The sequence below is a fragment of the Loxodonta africana genome, chromosome 9, assembly GCF_030014295.1.
Source record: "Loxodonta africana isolate mLoxAfr1 chromosome 9, mLoxAfr1.hap2, whole genome shotgun sequence".
NCBI lineage: Eukaryota > Metazoa > Chordata > Mammalia > Proboscidea > Elephantidae > Loxodonta > Loxodonta africana.
In genome coordinates this window covers 106577881-106595182 of record NC_087350.1, presented here as the reverse complement: position 1 = coordinate 106595182, position 17302 = coordinate 106577881, and positions in this window count along the sequence as shown.

Sequence of the window (17302 nt, the reverse complement as noted above, 5' to 3'; positions counted from 1 at the left end):
GATGAAGATCAAGGATTCAACGAAGATTATTAACAGCACAAGTTCCAGAATCACTGCAAGAGGGTAAGAAGCCAAATTTAGGATGACACAATGAATCTTCAGGAAAAAAATAAGCCTCTTCTTCCCCTTAGAAAGAGAAAGAGGGGAAAGGATCTGAAGGTTCAGAAATAACGGTCTGGGGTGGAAAGGAAGAAAGCTAAGGGGAGGTACATTTGAAAGCTTTGTCCTAATAATGTGACAGGTTATGGCATCCTTTAAATATGTTGAGGGAAAAGAGGAACAGGACGAGATGGAGTTTTGAGGAAAGTAGAAAATGTATGGCATTTCAGCCCTGTAGAATGTTCAAGGGAGTTGAGAAGAGATGAATGTATGAACTATTGTGCAGTAGTGTGGGTTTGGCTGAACTTTATTAAAACTATTCCTTTGCTGTGACAGTCATTACAGAGCTAAAAGACGAAGTATTTTGAAATTGTGTTAGTGGATTAAATATACTTCCCAATGACTTGAAGAAAATCAAACACTGGAGAAAAAATACTATATTCCAGATTTAAAAAAAAAAAAAATCACAAGAAGTGTTTTTTTCAAACTGATGAGCAAGATATTAAATAAAATATGACATAAGTGTGTCTAAGTGAAGTTTTTGGATATTTTGTGCACATGGCAGGAAGCCACTGTACTTGATGTTTAATTTATTTGCAAGAAAACTTGCTGCCCTAATCACCCTTAAACCTCTGGAGATGTTTGCTTATGAAGGAGACAAATTGTTTTAATATTATTTGTGTTTAAAAGGACACTGTAAATCTGTGAAGAGCATGATTAATTTGAAAAGAAATGCAAAAAGATTTTTGGAAATCAAGAGCCTTAATGTTTATACCATAACATACAGGTCACAATTACATACCCCCAGTTCTGTAGAATGGGAGGTGAAATGTAGACATACGAAAGCAAAGACATACTTACAGAACAATTCAGGCAACTGCAAAAGTGTTAAGTGAAATCATTTGGCCAACTATTCTCTGGTAAATCTTAGCACGTCAGAACAATATAACAATAATCTACTTATATAGGTACTGAGATTTAGTGCCTCAGAAAGATAACTTCTACCAACTTTCCTCCAACATATCTTGGTCAGGCAATTGCTGCAGTAGAAGTCGGTTTAAGGAAGAAGAGTCTTCTTTCTGGATCTCCTGATGCCCAACAAGACGTCCGACCTTCACTAGCTCAGCTCGTGTAGCAACATGATTCAACGCCCTCGGTAAGTGGATTTAACTGTCTGTACGTGAGCACATGGCAGGTAGAGAAATAATGGCCTTTTTTTTTTTTTTTTTTTTAACGTGAGCACATGGCATGTGGAGAAATAATGGCCGTGCTTTGTCACTGGGCTCTGTGCCCCCACCAGGGATCCCTCAGATCCTGTGGTCATACTCACCCGTTTGCTACTTTTAATCCTCTCAGTTTTTCACATATCTCACTTCTCTGCAAACACTTGGGCTTCTTTGGTGCTTGGGGTCATTGAGTATAGACATTACCAGTATTGTTGAAATGGAATTCTTTAGACCAAATAATCTTCCACCATCCCTACCTGTCACGTTTCTTATTCTGGAGCAGTAAGAAACATCAATATATCTAATCACATTACATACAAATATGTATTCATTTTTATCTTTTAAGGACAGAGCAGAATGAAGTTCAGATGGGAGTGCAGGAGTGAGAACCAGGACAGCTCCATGTCACCAGAGCTTTTAACCTGCCTTCCAAAGTTTACTTCCTCACTCTTTTCGGTGAAAAGGTTGAACTTGATGTTCTCTAACTATTCTTTTCTGCTCTATTGTTCTATTTAAAGTCTTGTAAATGACACTCTAGATCACATATAAGGTACCAGCAGAGGTCATTTGAGCTACTCAGACTTCATATTAACAGTGAAATTTGGGATTAAACACATGCTAAATGAGAGACTTGGTGTTAGTAAACCAAAAAGGAAGAATACATTTGGCATTTCTCAAGCTGAAATAACTGAAGAAAAAATTCAAGCTTCAAGTTGCAATATTTTAAAGGATTCTATGGGCTTTCAACTGTGTGCAGCATAACAAATTATGGATAACATTGGTAAGAACAGAAATTCCAGAACACTTAATTGTGCTCATGTGAAACCTGTACACAGACCAAGAGGCAGAACAGAACAAGGGGTTACTGCATGGTTTAAGATCAGGAAAGGTGTGTGTCAGAGTTGTATCCTTTAACCAAACTTATTTGATCTGTATGCCGAGCAAATAACCCAAGGAACCGGAATATATGAAGGTGAATGCAGCACCAGGATTGGAGGCAGACTCACTACCAACCTGCTATATGCAGATGATACAACCTTGCTTGCTGAAAGTGAACAGGACTTGAAGATCAAAGACTACAGTCTTCAGTATAGATTACACTTTAACATAAAGAAAACAAAAATCCCCACAACTGGACCAATGAGCAATATCATGATAAGCAGAGAAAATATTAAAGTTGTCAAGGATTTCATTTCACTTGGATCCACAATCAGCGCCCATGGAAGTAGTAGTCAAGGAATCAAATGACATATTGCATTGGGCAAGTCTGCTGCAAAAGACCTATTTAAAGTTTTAAAAAGCAAAGATATCACTTTGAGGACTAAGGTACGCCTGACCCAAGCCATGGTATTTTCGCTTGCCTCATAATACATGTGAAAATTGGATAATGAATAAGGAAGACTGAAGAAGAATTGATGCCTTTGAATTATCGTGTTGGCGAAGAATACTGAATACAATATGGACTGCCAGAAGAATGAACAAATCTGTCTTGGAAGAAGTACAGCCAGAATGCTCCTTAGAAGGGAGGATGGTTAAGATGTCATCTCACATACTTTGGACATGTTATCAGGAGGGATCAGTCCCTGGAGAAGGACATCATACTTGGTAAAATAAAGGGTCAATGAAAAAGAAGAAGACCCTGAATGAGATGGATTGACACAGTGGCTGCAAAAATGGACTCAAACAGCAATGGTTGTGAGGATGGCATAGGACCTGGCACTGTTTCGTTCTGTCGTACATAGGGTTGCTATGAGTCAGAACAGACTCAAGGGCACTCAGCAACAAGTACCGAGAATGATTAGAAGGCTCACACTTTAGAGAGGTTTCCGAGACTGCCACACACAGTTCTCATGATAACTTACAAGGAAGTCAGAATGATTGATTATTATCCACATATATTTCACCCTATCTTCTCTTTTTAACTTCAAGTGAAGACTGAGGCCCAAGTATTTTAAGTAAATTGGAGGTTACATGCAGTATGACAGCTGGGGCTACAAATTCAAGTCTTCTCAATTCCTACACCTGCATTAATTCTACTGCGTTATCGTACCTTAGAAAAACACCATGAAGAAAATACTGCTCTTGAGTCATGCAAACAAAGAAGCATCGTATGACAAACAATAATTAGAGTGCTAGGGATAGCCTGGCTCTTGAGGCACTGACCAGACAAGGACAACACAGAAGTCTGTTTCTATGTAGATACTTTCTACTTCCATTTTTTTCTGCACAGACTACAGTAACAGGGTAATAACCACAATGGCTGTAAGGACTCTTGTCCCATCTTGTCCTCTCTTGGAATCACATGGCTCAGGTGAGCAAGGAATATAATATTTGGTCAAGGATGGTTCACTGGAAACATATAGAGAAAAATGATAGGAAGCGGGTAAGGGAGGAAGCATTAATGAACCCCTTAAACATATCTCTTTGTGGTACAAACCTTACACACGGGGTTTTATTTGCTCCTCACAACTATCCACTAAAATGACAATTATTTTTATTCCCATTACATACCAGAGGATATTAAAGCTAAGAAAATTTAATTAAGTTGACCGAGTAGACAGCCTAATAACTGGCAGAGGGGAAAGAAGAGTCTACATCAGTCCCTCTCCCAAGTCTACACTCAGTTCAGTGCATCAAATCACACCCAATGGCAACTTACACACCCAGGAAATCTCATTCTCTCCAAGTAAAGGGAGCAGGGAGCCACACACTAAGTTATTATCTCTTACTAACATTTCATGCTTTTCCAAATTTAGAACTGCTAAATGTTTCATTAACTTAGTAATCCTTCTACTTAATGAAAATACCACTTACTCATATCTTATTAAACTTAAAAGAAAACCAACATGATTTAAAAATGCCTTGTGTATGTGTCACATAACGAAATATATGCTTAACTTCCTTATCTAATTTTCATATTATCTTGCTGTTAGGAACTACAAGCAATTTGTATTCTTGAAGTCATGCTATTTGTCAATAATTCAGAGAGATTTTCAGGAATGTGTACAATTATTTATTGTTTTATTCAAAGCCTTCCAGAATTTATAGATCTGCAGTTATATATTTTATGAACCCTTAAGTATGCAAAAAATGAGAGAGGAGTCCAGTTCCAGTTCAAATTAAGCTATTGCCCTTGGAAAGAACTATATTATTAAAGTTTGATAGTATATTTTGCTGTCATATTGTTTGGCTAATATGTTTTCCCCAGTCCACATACTGATCAGTTTGTAGTCATTATTTAAAACCATTCTGCTAGCATTTTTGGGGTATGAAAATGCTTGATTCAGAAGACTTAAAAAGATTTTTGGTAAATGGGACTGTTGCCTGATTATTATTTTGGGAACACATATCATTTTGATGAGAAAAAAAAAATTTAATTTAGGTTTCTAAATTTTTTCATAAATTTCTTTTAACATGTTTAATTCACAAAACTCTATGAGTACTCTGAGAAGTGAAATCCCATATTCTTGACACATTTAACTCACTAATGGGTTTTATACACGCCACTCAACAATACTCGGTAAATATAATTTTGATGTTTTATTCAAGAATCCTCAGGAATGATGGAACACAGAATATACCAGTGTCCTTTTATGTGTTTAATCCACCACATTTAAGATGTCTTAAAAGTATTTTCAGTATCCTTATGTTGATAGTTCTGATCAATTTGACTCACTACACTGTGTAAAGCATGTTGAGTGGTAAAATATGCATTAATTCAATAAATGTCAATTTCAGACTCTACTATGGACAAAACACTGTTTTAGGTGGTCTGGGATCAAGGACAGGAATAAATCTATTGTTCCTCTTGATTAATCCCATTCCCCTACTTCCTTGTATTACCAGAGAATTAGTTTATGAAATGGCTGTGGTCTGTGATTACTAAATAACATCATCATTCTATTTTACACGATAAAGTCATTCCCATGACATATATGGTTTCTTCTTTTTTAATAGTGAGATGGAGTTTTGCAGTGTGATTAACAGCTTTGACCAGACCTCCTGTGTTTGAATCTTGGCTCCTCCATTTCCCAACAGTGTGATCTAGTCAAGTCTGCACCTTAGTTTCATTACCTTTACAAAGTAAATTATAACAATATCTACTTCACAGTGTGACATTGGCCCTAGAACAGTGTCTGGCACAAAGTGGGTGCTATATAAATGGTCTTCTTATTGTTACATTAATGTATGAAAAGGCTTTCACTAAAAAATTGCTTTCAAAGGATTTATGTGTGTTTTCCAACTGTAAGTTGTTGTTGTGTGCCATTGAATCGATTCTGATTCATGGAGACCCTATAGGGCCGAGAAGAACTGCCGCGTAGGGTTTCCTAGGATGTAATCTTCGTGGGAGCAAATTACTAGGTCTTTTCTCCTGTGGACAAGCTGGTGCGTTCGAACTGCTGATCTTTTGGTTAGCAGACAAGTGCTTAACCATTTTGTCACCAGGGCTCCTTAACTGGAAATTAGGATCACTAATGTACTTATTCTTAAAAACAATGCTTTCCTGCCCCTATTTTAAGATTTAAGGATTGTTTCTCTGGACTGTCCTTGAATGACAACTAGAACTTTTTTTTTTTTTTTTTAATTGAGCTTCAAGTGAACGTTTACAAATCAAGTCAGTCTGTCACATATAAGTTTACATACATCTTACTCCGTACTCCCACTTGCTCTCCCCCTAATGAGTCAGCCCTTCCAGTCTCTCCTTTCGTGACAATTTTGCCAGCTTCCCATTCTCTCTATCTTCCCATCCCCCCTCCAGACAGGAGATGCCAACACAATCTCAAGTGTCCACCCAATACAATTAGCTCACTCTTCATCAGCATCTCTCTCCCACCCACTGTCCAGTCCCTTTCATGTCTGATGAGTTGTCTTCGGGGATGGTTCCTGTCCTGGGCCAACAGAAGGTCTGGGGACTATGGCCGCGGGATTCCTCTAGTCTCAGTCAGACCATTAAGTATGGTCTTTTTATGAGAATTTGGGGTCTGCATCCCACTGATCTCCTGCTCCCTCAGGGGTTCTCTGTTGTGCTCCCTGTCAGGGCAGTCATCGGTTGTGGCCGGGCACCATCTAGTTCTTCTGGTCTCAGGATGATGTAAGTCTCTGGCTCATGTGCCCCTTTCTGTCTCTTGGGCTCATAGTTATCGTGTAACCTTGGTGTCCTTCATTCTCCTTTGATCCAGGTGGGTTGAGACCAATTGATGCATCTTAGGTGGCCGCTTGTTAGCATTTAAGACCCCAGACGCCACATTTCAAAGTGGGATGCAGAATGTTTTCATAATAGAATTATTTTGCCCGTTGACTTAGAAGTCCCCTTAAACCATGGTCCCCAAACCCCCGCCCTTGCTCCGCTAACCTTTGAAGCATTCAGTTTACCCCGGAAACTTCTTTGCTTTTGGTCCGGTCCAATTGAGCTGACCTTCCATGTATTGAGTGTTGTCCTTCCCTTCACCTAAAGCACTTCTTATCTACTAATTCATCAATAAAAAACCCTCTCCCTTCCTCCCTCCCTCCCTCCTTCCCTCCCCCCCTCGTAACCACAAAAGTATGTGTTCTTCTCAGTTTTTACTATTTCTCAAGATCTTACAATAGTGGTCTTATACAATATTTGTCCTTTTGCCTCTGACTAATTTCGCTCAGCATAATGCCTTCCAGGTTCCTCCATGTTATGAAATGTTTCACAGATCTGTCACTGTTCTTTATCGATGCGTAGTATTCCATTGTGTGAATATACCACAATTTATTTACCCATTCATCCGTTGATGGACACCTTGGTTGCTTCCAGCTTTTTGCTATTGTAAACAGTGCTGCAATAAACATGGGTGTGCATATATCTGTTTGTGTGAAGGCTCTTGTTTCTCTAGGGTATATTCCAAGGAGTGGGATTTCTGGGTTGTATGGTAGTTCTATTTCTAACTGTTTAAGATAACGCCAGATAGATTTCCAAAGTGGTTGTACCATTTTACATTCCCACCAGCAGTGTATGAGAGTTCCAATCTCTCCGCAGCCTCTCCAACATTTATTCTTTTGTGTTTTTTGGATTAATGCCAGCCTTCTTGGAGTGAGATGGAATCTCATCGTAGTTTTAATTTGCATTTCTCTAATGGCTAATGATCGAGAGCATTTTCTCATGTATCTGTTAGCTGCCTGAATATCTTCTTTAGTGAAGTGTGTGTTCATATCCTTTGCCCACTTCTTGATTGGGTTGTTTGTCTTTTTGTGGTTGAGTTTTGACAGAATCATGTAGATTTTAGAGATCAGGCACTGGTCGGGGATGTCATAGCTGAAAATTCTTTCCCAGTCTGTAGGTGGTCTTTTTACTCTTTTGGTGAAGTCTTTAGAAGAGCATAGGTGTTTGATTTTTAGGAGCTCCCAGTTATCGGGTTTCTCTTCGTCATTTTTGGTAATGTTTTGTATTCTGTTTATGCCTTGTATTAGGGCTCCTAGGGTTGTCCCTATTTTTTCTTCCATGATCTTTATCGTTTTACTCTTTATGTTTAGGTCTTTGATCCACTTGGAGTTAGTTTTTGTGCATGGTGTGAGGTATGGGTCCTGTTTCATTTTTTTGCAGATGGATATCCAGTTATGCCAGCACCATTTGTTAAAAAGACTATCTTCTCCCCAATTAACTGACACTGGTCCTTTGTCAAATATCAGCTGCTCATATGTGGATGGATTTATATCTGGGTTCTCAATTCTGTTCCATTGGTCTATGTGCCTGGTGTTGTACCAGTACCAGGCTGTTTTGACTACTGTAGCTGTATAATAGCCTCAGAAATCGGGTAGAGTGAGGCCTCCCACTTTCTTCTTCTTTTTCAGTAATGCTTTGCTTATCCGGAGCTTCTTTCCCTTCCACATGAAATTGGTGATTTGTTTCTCTATCACCTTAAAAAATGACATTGGAATTTGGATCGGAAGTGCGTTATATGTATAGATGGCTTTTGGTAGAATAGACATTTTTACTATGTTAAGTCTTCCTATCCATGAGCAAGGTATGTTTTTCCACTTAAGTATGTCCTTTTGAATTTCTTGTAGTAGAGCTTTGTAGTTTTCTTTGTATAGGTCTTTTACATCCTTGGTAAGATTTATTCCTAAGTATTTTATCTTCTTGGGGGCTACTGTGAATGGTATTGATTTGGTTATTTCCTCTTCGGTGTTCTTTTTGTTGATGTAGAGGAATCCAAGTGATTTTTGTATGTTTATTTTATAACCTGAGACTCTGCCAAACTCTTCTATTAGTTTCAGTAGGACAACTAGAACTTTTATCAGATCAAAATTGAACTCAACTCTGATTTTATGTTAAATATTAAAGAAATTTAACAGTCCCAGTTCAAGTTATTATTTCACAGTTAATGCTTAATAATGTCTTCTTTGGAAGAAAGAGAAACAAATATAAAAGCATACCTCCAGAGCTAAAAAAGACCTTATCCTAAGCCTTTCCTGTGAGCATCTATCTGTATGTAAAATGTGTTATATTTCTTATGTCTTTCCTTTCTAAAATGTCCTTTCTATTTCATCAGTGGGATTAGTGTAGAGAGCTACTAGTTCAACAGCAAAAAGGCCTTATTAATAAACCATTATTTTCAAATAGGAGAATGCATATAGGTAGTTTTGTAGTCCATAAAACATAAAGATTTTAAGTGTGAATTTTCCAACAATCAACAACTATTCTTTGAGTGTCCAATCCTCAAGCCTTATAATTCTTGGGGATCATTCTGCTTAACTCATCATATATTATGTCTATTAAGACACTATGCCAGTAATAACATGAAATTTTCATATACTGAATTTACAAGGGACCTTACTTACTGTAAAAAATTGCTATATGGTTTCTTTTCTTTTTTCTTTGTTTAAGAAAATTTAGTACAACAGCTTTGTCCAATGACTACATTTACAAAGCAGTAACAGTATACGGCCCCAGAGAAGTGAGAAGAGGCATATTCAAAGATTAAGAAAGCTTCTAAGATAGCACTTTTTCACAGCAGGGGAGGGCAAGGGTTTCCAGAAGGGAAAGCAAAATGGAGACCAAAAGAGAAGATGATTTAAGAGTTCAACAACCAAATAAATAATAATAATAATAAATGTCATTAGAAAACTTTAAGGGAGTAGTTCCTTTTTTGATCGCACTGTGGAAAAATCCAAGTTTAAAACAAAAAAATGAGTGGGCAGTGAAGAAATTAAGAAAAGAAACAAAACTTAATTTAGCAGGAATTCCCAATGAACAATCTATTTGTCCTCCTCACAATTTCTAAATAGTCAAGCTCTACCATGGTTGGTAAAATAGAGGGCCACGAAAACAAGGGGAACCCTCCGTGAGATGGATTGGCATAACAGCCACAACAATGGACTCAAACATACCAATGGTCATAATGATGGTGCAGGATGGGGCAACGTTTTGTTCTGCTATACATAAGGTTACCATTAGTCCAAGCCAACTGGATGGTAATGAACGACAACCTTTGAACAACAATCTTCTCCACAGTCTTTTAGTCCCCACTTTCTATTAGTTTACTTCAGATTTCCAAGGAAATAAGTCTTAGAAAAGTCAAAATCTAAGTGGTTTAAGAAAATTCAACAGAATCATCCACACAATTAGTTGAACAACTCCATGAGGTAAATGTTTTCTAACAATGCTTGTCCCTAAAATGTTGCTCATTGAGTACATCCGTTGCCCACAGACACTGTCCATTGTGCTCTGACACCAGTTATTTCTCTGGGCTTTCAACCTTTTACTCTAAGGTTTTTAGGACAGGCTATTCTAAAAAATGGGCTGATATTCAAACTAATATTATGATTAAACGACATATTTTTTGAAAACAAACTTAGTGTAATATCTTATTACACTGGGTCTTTAGTGGCCTAAAATAGGAGAAATTACCTGCCAGTAGAGTCTGTTTTTATTAAAAATTACCAACTTACACTCCAAACAAAAATGTATTCCTTAAAATCTGGAGTCTAGCTACCTGAATCTCTGCTCTATCATTTCAGCCACTTAGTCACAAAGACCACATATTCTCAATTTCCTGAACGTCTGCCACCTGCTCCTAATACCAGATACAGCTGCCCTTCTCTGTTCTTTACTCATATCCTTCCTTATGCTTCTAAATATTTTGGATAAAATCACTGGGCTTTATAGTCTGATCTTGACAATACATGTTCTCCAAGCCCCACGGGACCATAGAAACACCTCAAAATATGTGTTTTCCTCTAAAACTTATTTTTTATGATTTTTCCTCACCAAAAATAGCTGTGCCAGAAAAAAAAAAAACTATTCTCAATACCCAATTCCACCACTGCCACCACTATTACTGATTATGTTTACTACTTTGCTGAAAAGATACTAACCATTACATGGAAAAGTTTTACTTCTCTTCCTTCCACCTTAAATATATTTCCAATTTTCAATCTCTTATCTCTCATGATTCCTGCATCAGAATGTGTGTTCCTCCTAAAGCTAATTTCTTCATCTATGCTTTGATTTCCATCTTCATTGGGATTTGCTTGCTTCCCTTTCCTTCTATCTCCAGAGAGATAAAAGTTGGTGCAGGCGACTCCCCAGGGAAGCTCCCTTTACATTGGATCAGGGAGGTGACCTGAGTAAGGGGTGGTGTTACAATCCCACCCTAATCCTCTTAACATAAATTTACAATCACAAAATGGAGGACAAACACAGAATACTGGGAATCACACAGCCTAACCAAGTTGATACACATTTTTGGGGAACATAATTCTGTCCATGACAATGATCTTATCAGTAAAATGAAGAGACCAAGGTTTAGTAGGATTATTAATTACTACCCCATCAAATGCTTATGTGCTCACTTAAAATTAATTTATTTATATAAGACTTTGAACTGCCCTTAAGATAAATTTTTCATCTGTATAAAGGGGCACTTTATAACCTGGTCTGTCTTGCCTACATCACAGAAACTGTGAAGTACTATACAAATATGTGATTTTATTTTTATTACTACCAGTACTGATTCTGCCGTGTGTACTTTATAGTATGAAAAATCCAAATTCAGGCCACCAGCTCCAGGGGAAGACTTTATCTCAGTCAGCTCTGGGAGAAGGTCCTTGTCATCAATCTTCCCATATCAAGGAGCTTCTCAGGGCAGTGATCCCAGTCCAAAGGACACGCTATTCTCCTGGCTCTTGTTTCTTGGTGGTACAAAGTCCACATGTCTGTCTGATGGATTCTCTTATATCTCAAAAGAGACTAACTTAAAACATAACCTAATTTTGCATATTGAGTCCTGCCTCATTAACATAACTGCCTCTAATCCTGCCTCATTAACATCATGTTGTTGTTGTTGTTGTTGTTAGGTGCTTTTGAGTCAGTTTCAACTCATAGAGACCCTATGCACAACAGAATGAAACATTGCCTGGTCCTTCGCCATCCTTACAATCGCTGTTATGCTTCAGCTCAATGTTGCAGCCACTGTGTCAATCCACCTCATTGAGAGTCTTCCTCTTTTCCGCTGACCCTGCACTTTGCCAAGCATGATGTCCTTCTCCAGGGACTGATCCCTTCTGACAACATGTCCAAAGTACATAGGACACAGTCTCACCATTCTTGCTTTTAAGGAGCATTCTGGTTGTACCTCTTCTAAGACAGATTTGTTCATTCTTTTGGCAGTCCACAGTATATTCAATATTCTTCGCCAAGGCCACAATTCAAAGGCGTCAATTTTTCTCTGGTCTTCCTTATTCATTGTCCGGCTTTCACATGCATATGATGCAACTGAAAATACCATGGCTTGGGTCAGGCTCCCCTTAGTCTTCAAGGTGGCATCTTTGCTCTTCAACACTTTGAAGAGGTCCTTTGCAGCACATTTACCCAATGCAACGTGTCTTTTGATTTCTTGACTGTTGCTTCCATGGCTGTTGATTGTGGATCCAGGTAAAATGAAATCCTTGACAACTTCAATCTTTTCTCCATTTATCATGATGTTGCTCATTGGTCCAGTTGTGAGGATTTTTGTTTTATGTTGAGGTGCAATCCATACTGAAGGCTGTGGTCTTTGATCTTCATTAGTAAGTGCTTCAAGCGCTTTTCACTTTCAGCAATATCATAGAGGTAGGGTTTACAACACATAGGAAAATCACACCAGATGACACAATAATGGACAATCCCACAATACTGGGAATCATTGCCTGATCAAGTTATCACATATTTTTTTTTTTTGGGGGGGGCGTCACAATGCAATCCAAGACAATGATGGAAGAATATTCCACCTAAAATGGACATCCAGCTATTACATTAGCTAAAACTGAAAATCCTGAAAGGGACAGCTGAAGAGTAAGCGTCAGAGCCGGTGAGGTCAGTGGTGGCCCAGGTCTGAAGAATGAGTCATGAAAAATGTTACATTGGACAATCACACGATACCAGGAAATTTTTTTTAAATAGTTCTCTGGAGAGACAGAAACAGTGCATCTGAGTTGCTTTATATCTTTTTAATTATGTTTTAAAATCCTTTCCTCTTCCCATTGCCCTTTACCACCTTGTCATTGGTCTTCTGTCCTCCTACATTCTAGGAGGCCTGGTAGCACAAAGCTAAGCACTCAGGTGTTAATCGGAAAGTTAGTGGTTCTGAGGGAGAAAGACCTGATGATCTGCTCCCACAAAGACCCTATGGGGCAGTTCTACTCTGTCACGTGGTATCACTGTGAGTCAGAATCGACTTGATGGCACATAGCAAGCAAGAAACACATTCTAAGAAAGTTGCTCACTCAAAATTTACCAATGATCTTCTTGACACAAATGGGCTTTGATCTTATTTTTTTCAATCTCCCTTGGAACCTCTCTAACATTTTTGACCGCAGTTTTGTTAAAAAATTTCTCCTTTAGCTTGGGTGAAGTGGCTATAACTCCTGTTTTACCAAGTCTTTCTCCTCCTTCTGTCCCTTATTGCTATCACTAGGTTCAGTGTTCAGTCCTATCTCTCTACTGTCCTTCCCCTGGACATCTCATGCACTTCACTGTCACCTTATACAGGAATATCTATCTCTACATTTCATGTCCTGATCTATCCTTTTAAATTCATACTTGAATGTCCAAACATCTGAACATTTCCATGCAGATGCCCGAATCATGCCTCGTGCTCAGCATCAACAATTCAGTCTTTTCAACCACTGAGTAAGGTACTTACTTACACTTGCATCTGCACACACACACACACCCTCTCTTTCTGTTTCTCTCTGTCTCTCTCTTCTTTTCTCTAGCCTTTCCCCTCTCCCATGCTCCAGCATGCAATTTGGAAATTGACTTCTTTAAATCCATGCCCATACTGCCTCCACAAAAATACATCTCCTTCTAAGTTGTCTTCATGGGAAACCATCTTTCACTAAAGAACAATGAAAGAGTATGTCTCAACTTCTGCAAAATGATTGTCAATGCTTTATAAAGTTGTTCAACACCACCAGGGTATATGTTCCTTGTTAGGGCACATTTTTAAGAAAAAGCCTCTTACTTCTACTGAATGTGATTACTTTCAGTAGATGATAAGACATATATGATCAATTGTGTTTCCTTTTTTGCTTTCACTGCTTGGAAATCGCAGAAAAAGATTTAATGCAGACTTAAAAAATGTATTAGCATGTTGTTTCTAAGCCTCTGATGCTCTCATTATTACGTAGTTGTCTTTATTATAAGCCAACTAAAAAATGTTCAGGCCTCCGGCTCACGAGAATCAAATGGAAGGAAATCTTACAGTTTTTTCTATTACATAAAGATAAAATGCACCCATAGGTTGGCCTCATTAAATAAACTACTTGAGACTGAGTCTCCATTCATAAAACCTGATAAGACTAAGCAATTTCAGCAGCAAGAAAAATGAGAACCTATAAAAACATAACAGAAAAGTAGAACAAATTAAACAGGTATAGTTTTTAAGTGCCGTTTTGCAACAGCATTTCAGAGATACCATTGTTTAAAAACTTGATAATCATTTTGAAAGCCTCATTTACCAAGTGAATCAAACTCTCTGTATAACGTGCACCGCACGCACCATGCAATCACCAAGCATGAACGTTTCAGTTAGCACAATTAGACTTATAAGCATTTTAATACATTTGTAGTAACTTTTTCTTTTTTTTCCTAAGATCAAGGAGCGAGCTCTTAACTCCAGGCACACGTTAATTCCAGAGACTAGGACTATTGCTTGCCTTACTATCAAGCTTTGCAATTTTTGTTTCTTCTTATTTGTTTGCTTGGCTTCATTAACCACTATCAGAGAGCAGTCATCAAGTAGACAGCACTTCTCTCTGGAAAAAAACATATATATAAAATGGGCTCTTAATGTGTGGCGACATTAATTCTCTGCAGACTCAGACAATCCAAATTTGGCCCTAGACTCAGAGATGCTTCTTTTTCAGTTTGTTATCTTTTCTTACTATCCATCTCTTGCAAGCATTGCAAGGAAGATAAATTTAGAGGCTTTCTATTTACCCTTCCTTAATTTTCTTCAAACAGCCTGCAGATGATACACCGTATAATTTATTTCTGTCTCTAGGACGCTTCTTGTCAGGAAACTCAGTGCATATATAGGTTGTCTCCAACTTATGAACAGATAGTTCTCCAAAAACACATTTTTAAGTCAGTTGCTAGGAACGCAATGCATATTTTTTCTTCAGAACAACACTAAATGCAGTATACTGGTCTCAGACCTACTTCCAAAGGCCAAAAAGCTTCAATGTATTGAGGACCGACTAAGTATCAGCAAAAATACTACATACTTGATATACTATATCTCCTTGTTATCCTATTCTTTTTTCTTTTTAATTGAGCTAATACATACTCACAAAGGTTATGAAGTTCACACATCTTAAATGTACAAGTGAACACATTCTTAGATGTGCATACACCTATAAAAATGCAACCTGGTTCAGAATATAGAATATTTCCATTACCTCAGAAAGTTCTCTTTTGTTTCTTTTCAGTCAATACCCAGCCCACTGAGGTAAACCATCATTTGGACTTTTATTCCCAGAGATAGTTTCACCTACCCATAAACTTATTAGAAATGAAATTATACATCATGTAGTCTAGTAAGTCTGAGTTCTCTCTGAGATATGTACCCATGCTCCTGCATGTGGTAGCATTCCATTTGAAGAATGCACCATGTTATTTATCCCTTCTGCTGTTGATGGCATTAAGGTTGTTTCCAGTTTGGGACTACTGTAGATAAAACCCTGGTGGTGTAATGGTTAAGAGCTACAGCTGTTAAGCAAAAGGTCAGCAATTCAAATCCACCAGGTGCTCCTTGGAAACCCTATGTGGCAGTTCTACTCTGTCCTATAGGGTCACTAGAGCCAGAATCAACTTGACAGCAACGACAGCAATGGGTTTTATGGTACATAAAACTGCTAAGAGTATTTAATTCTCTATGAGAGAGACTGCTGTTTACATGGCTGGTGTACATTCACTTGTAGTAGAAACTGCCAAAGAGTTTTCCAAAGTGGTTATGCCAGTTTTCACTCTCACCAGTACTGCATGAGTATTCTAGTTTCTCCACATTTTTGACAAAGCTTGGTATTGTCAGTCAATAGGCATACTGTTGGCTGTGTTGTGGTATCAAATGTGGCTTTAATATACATTTCTCTGTTTAGTAATGATGTACAGCTATTTTCTATATACATATTAGCCATTTTTTTAATTTGTAGAAGTAATTTATATATTCTGGAAATGAGTCTGTTTCTATTCCAGTTACTTTTGAGGAAGGTAATATTATCCTCCCTTTCATGATGGTGAAAATGAGATTCTGAGAGGTAGAATAATTCACAAGACATCATATATCTAGTAAGCAGCAGGAGAGGTACCAGAATTCAGTTTGTTTGACTTGAAAGTCTTGCTCTTCAGGGCATCCTACACAGTAGAGCACGTAAGAAAACATGTAACAAGGATATGCCAAACTGCCAAGGGGAAAGAAGGCGTCAGAAATGTTTCTCTCTACGGTAAGAGTGGGAGATGTCCTTATTTCCACCAGTCCCATTTGCAGAGCAGTGGGACTGAGCTGTCATTAGTAGCAGTAGTAGAAAGAAGGTTAATATGGGCAAAGAATGTTGTGTTTCATAAACTGTGTCCCAAGGAATGGGAGAATTAAAGGAGATAGTTTTTGCTGCGCTGGGAAAAGTAGTGTAACGTAAAATAAATTACAGAAATTCACAAAGCACTTTAGTATATTAAAGCCCATACAGAATACTGCAGTAAAGAAACCTCTTAAATTAATGTAATTCAGTATTTGTAAAATTATTTGACATGAGAATACCTTTTTCAAAAGAACACTGATTAACAGCTTGTGAACACTAGCAAGCCATGGAAAATAAGAAGATTGTTCTACTATGGAATTTCAAGGAAATTTCAAAGGTCTGGGATAGCTTGTGTGTGTGTGTGTGTGTGTGTGTGTGTGTGTGTGTTTGCATATGTATCTACAGCTTGTCTCCTTCTTTTCTTCTTTTATTATTCATTTTTCTACCACCCCCCCATAGGAAACCCTGATGGCATAGTGGTTAAGTGCTACAGATGCTAACCAAAGGTAGGCAGTTTGAATCCACCAGGCACTCCTTGGAAACTCCATGGGGCAGTTCTACTCTGTCCTATAGGGTTGTTATGAGTCAAAATCGACTCAATGGCAACGGGTTTGGTTTTTGACCCTGCTAAAAACCAGTGGGATATAAATAAATTCAAACACATACGAGAAACATACATTGAAATGAATAAAAAAAAATCCAGATTCTTGTAAACACTGATACCAACTCTCACTCCAATGGTATAGGAAAAATGATAATAAGAGCAAAAATGCACATCTCAAATAATACCTTAGGAACAGTAATTGTTCAGAATCCATGCCATAAAAGTAGATACTAGAATGATTCACTACGTTAAGATCCTAGGGACAAAAGCATAAATGCACCACTTTCTTATTCAGCCTGCTCTCCCAATGTGGAAGAAAGTGTGATAATCAGGCCAGCGTGTAAAG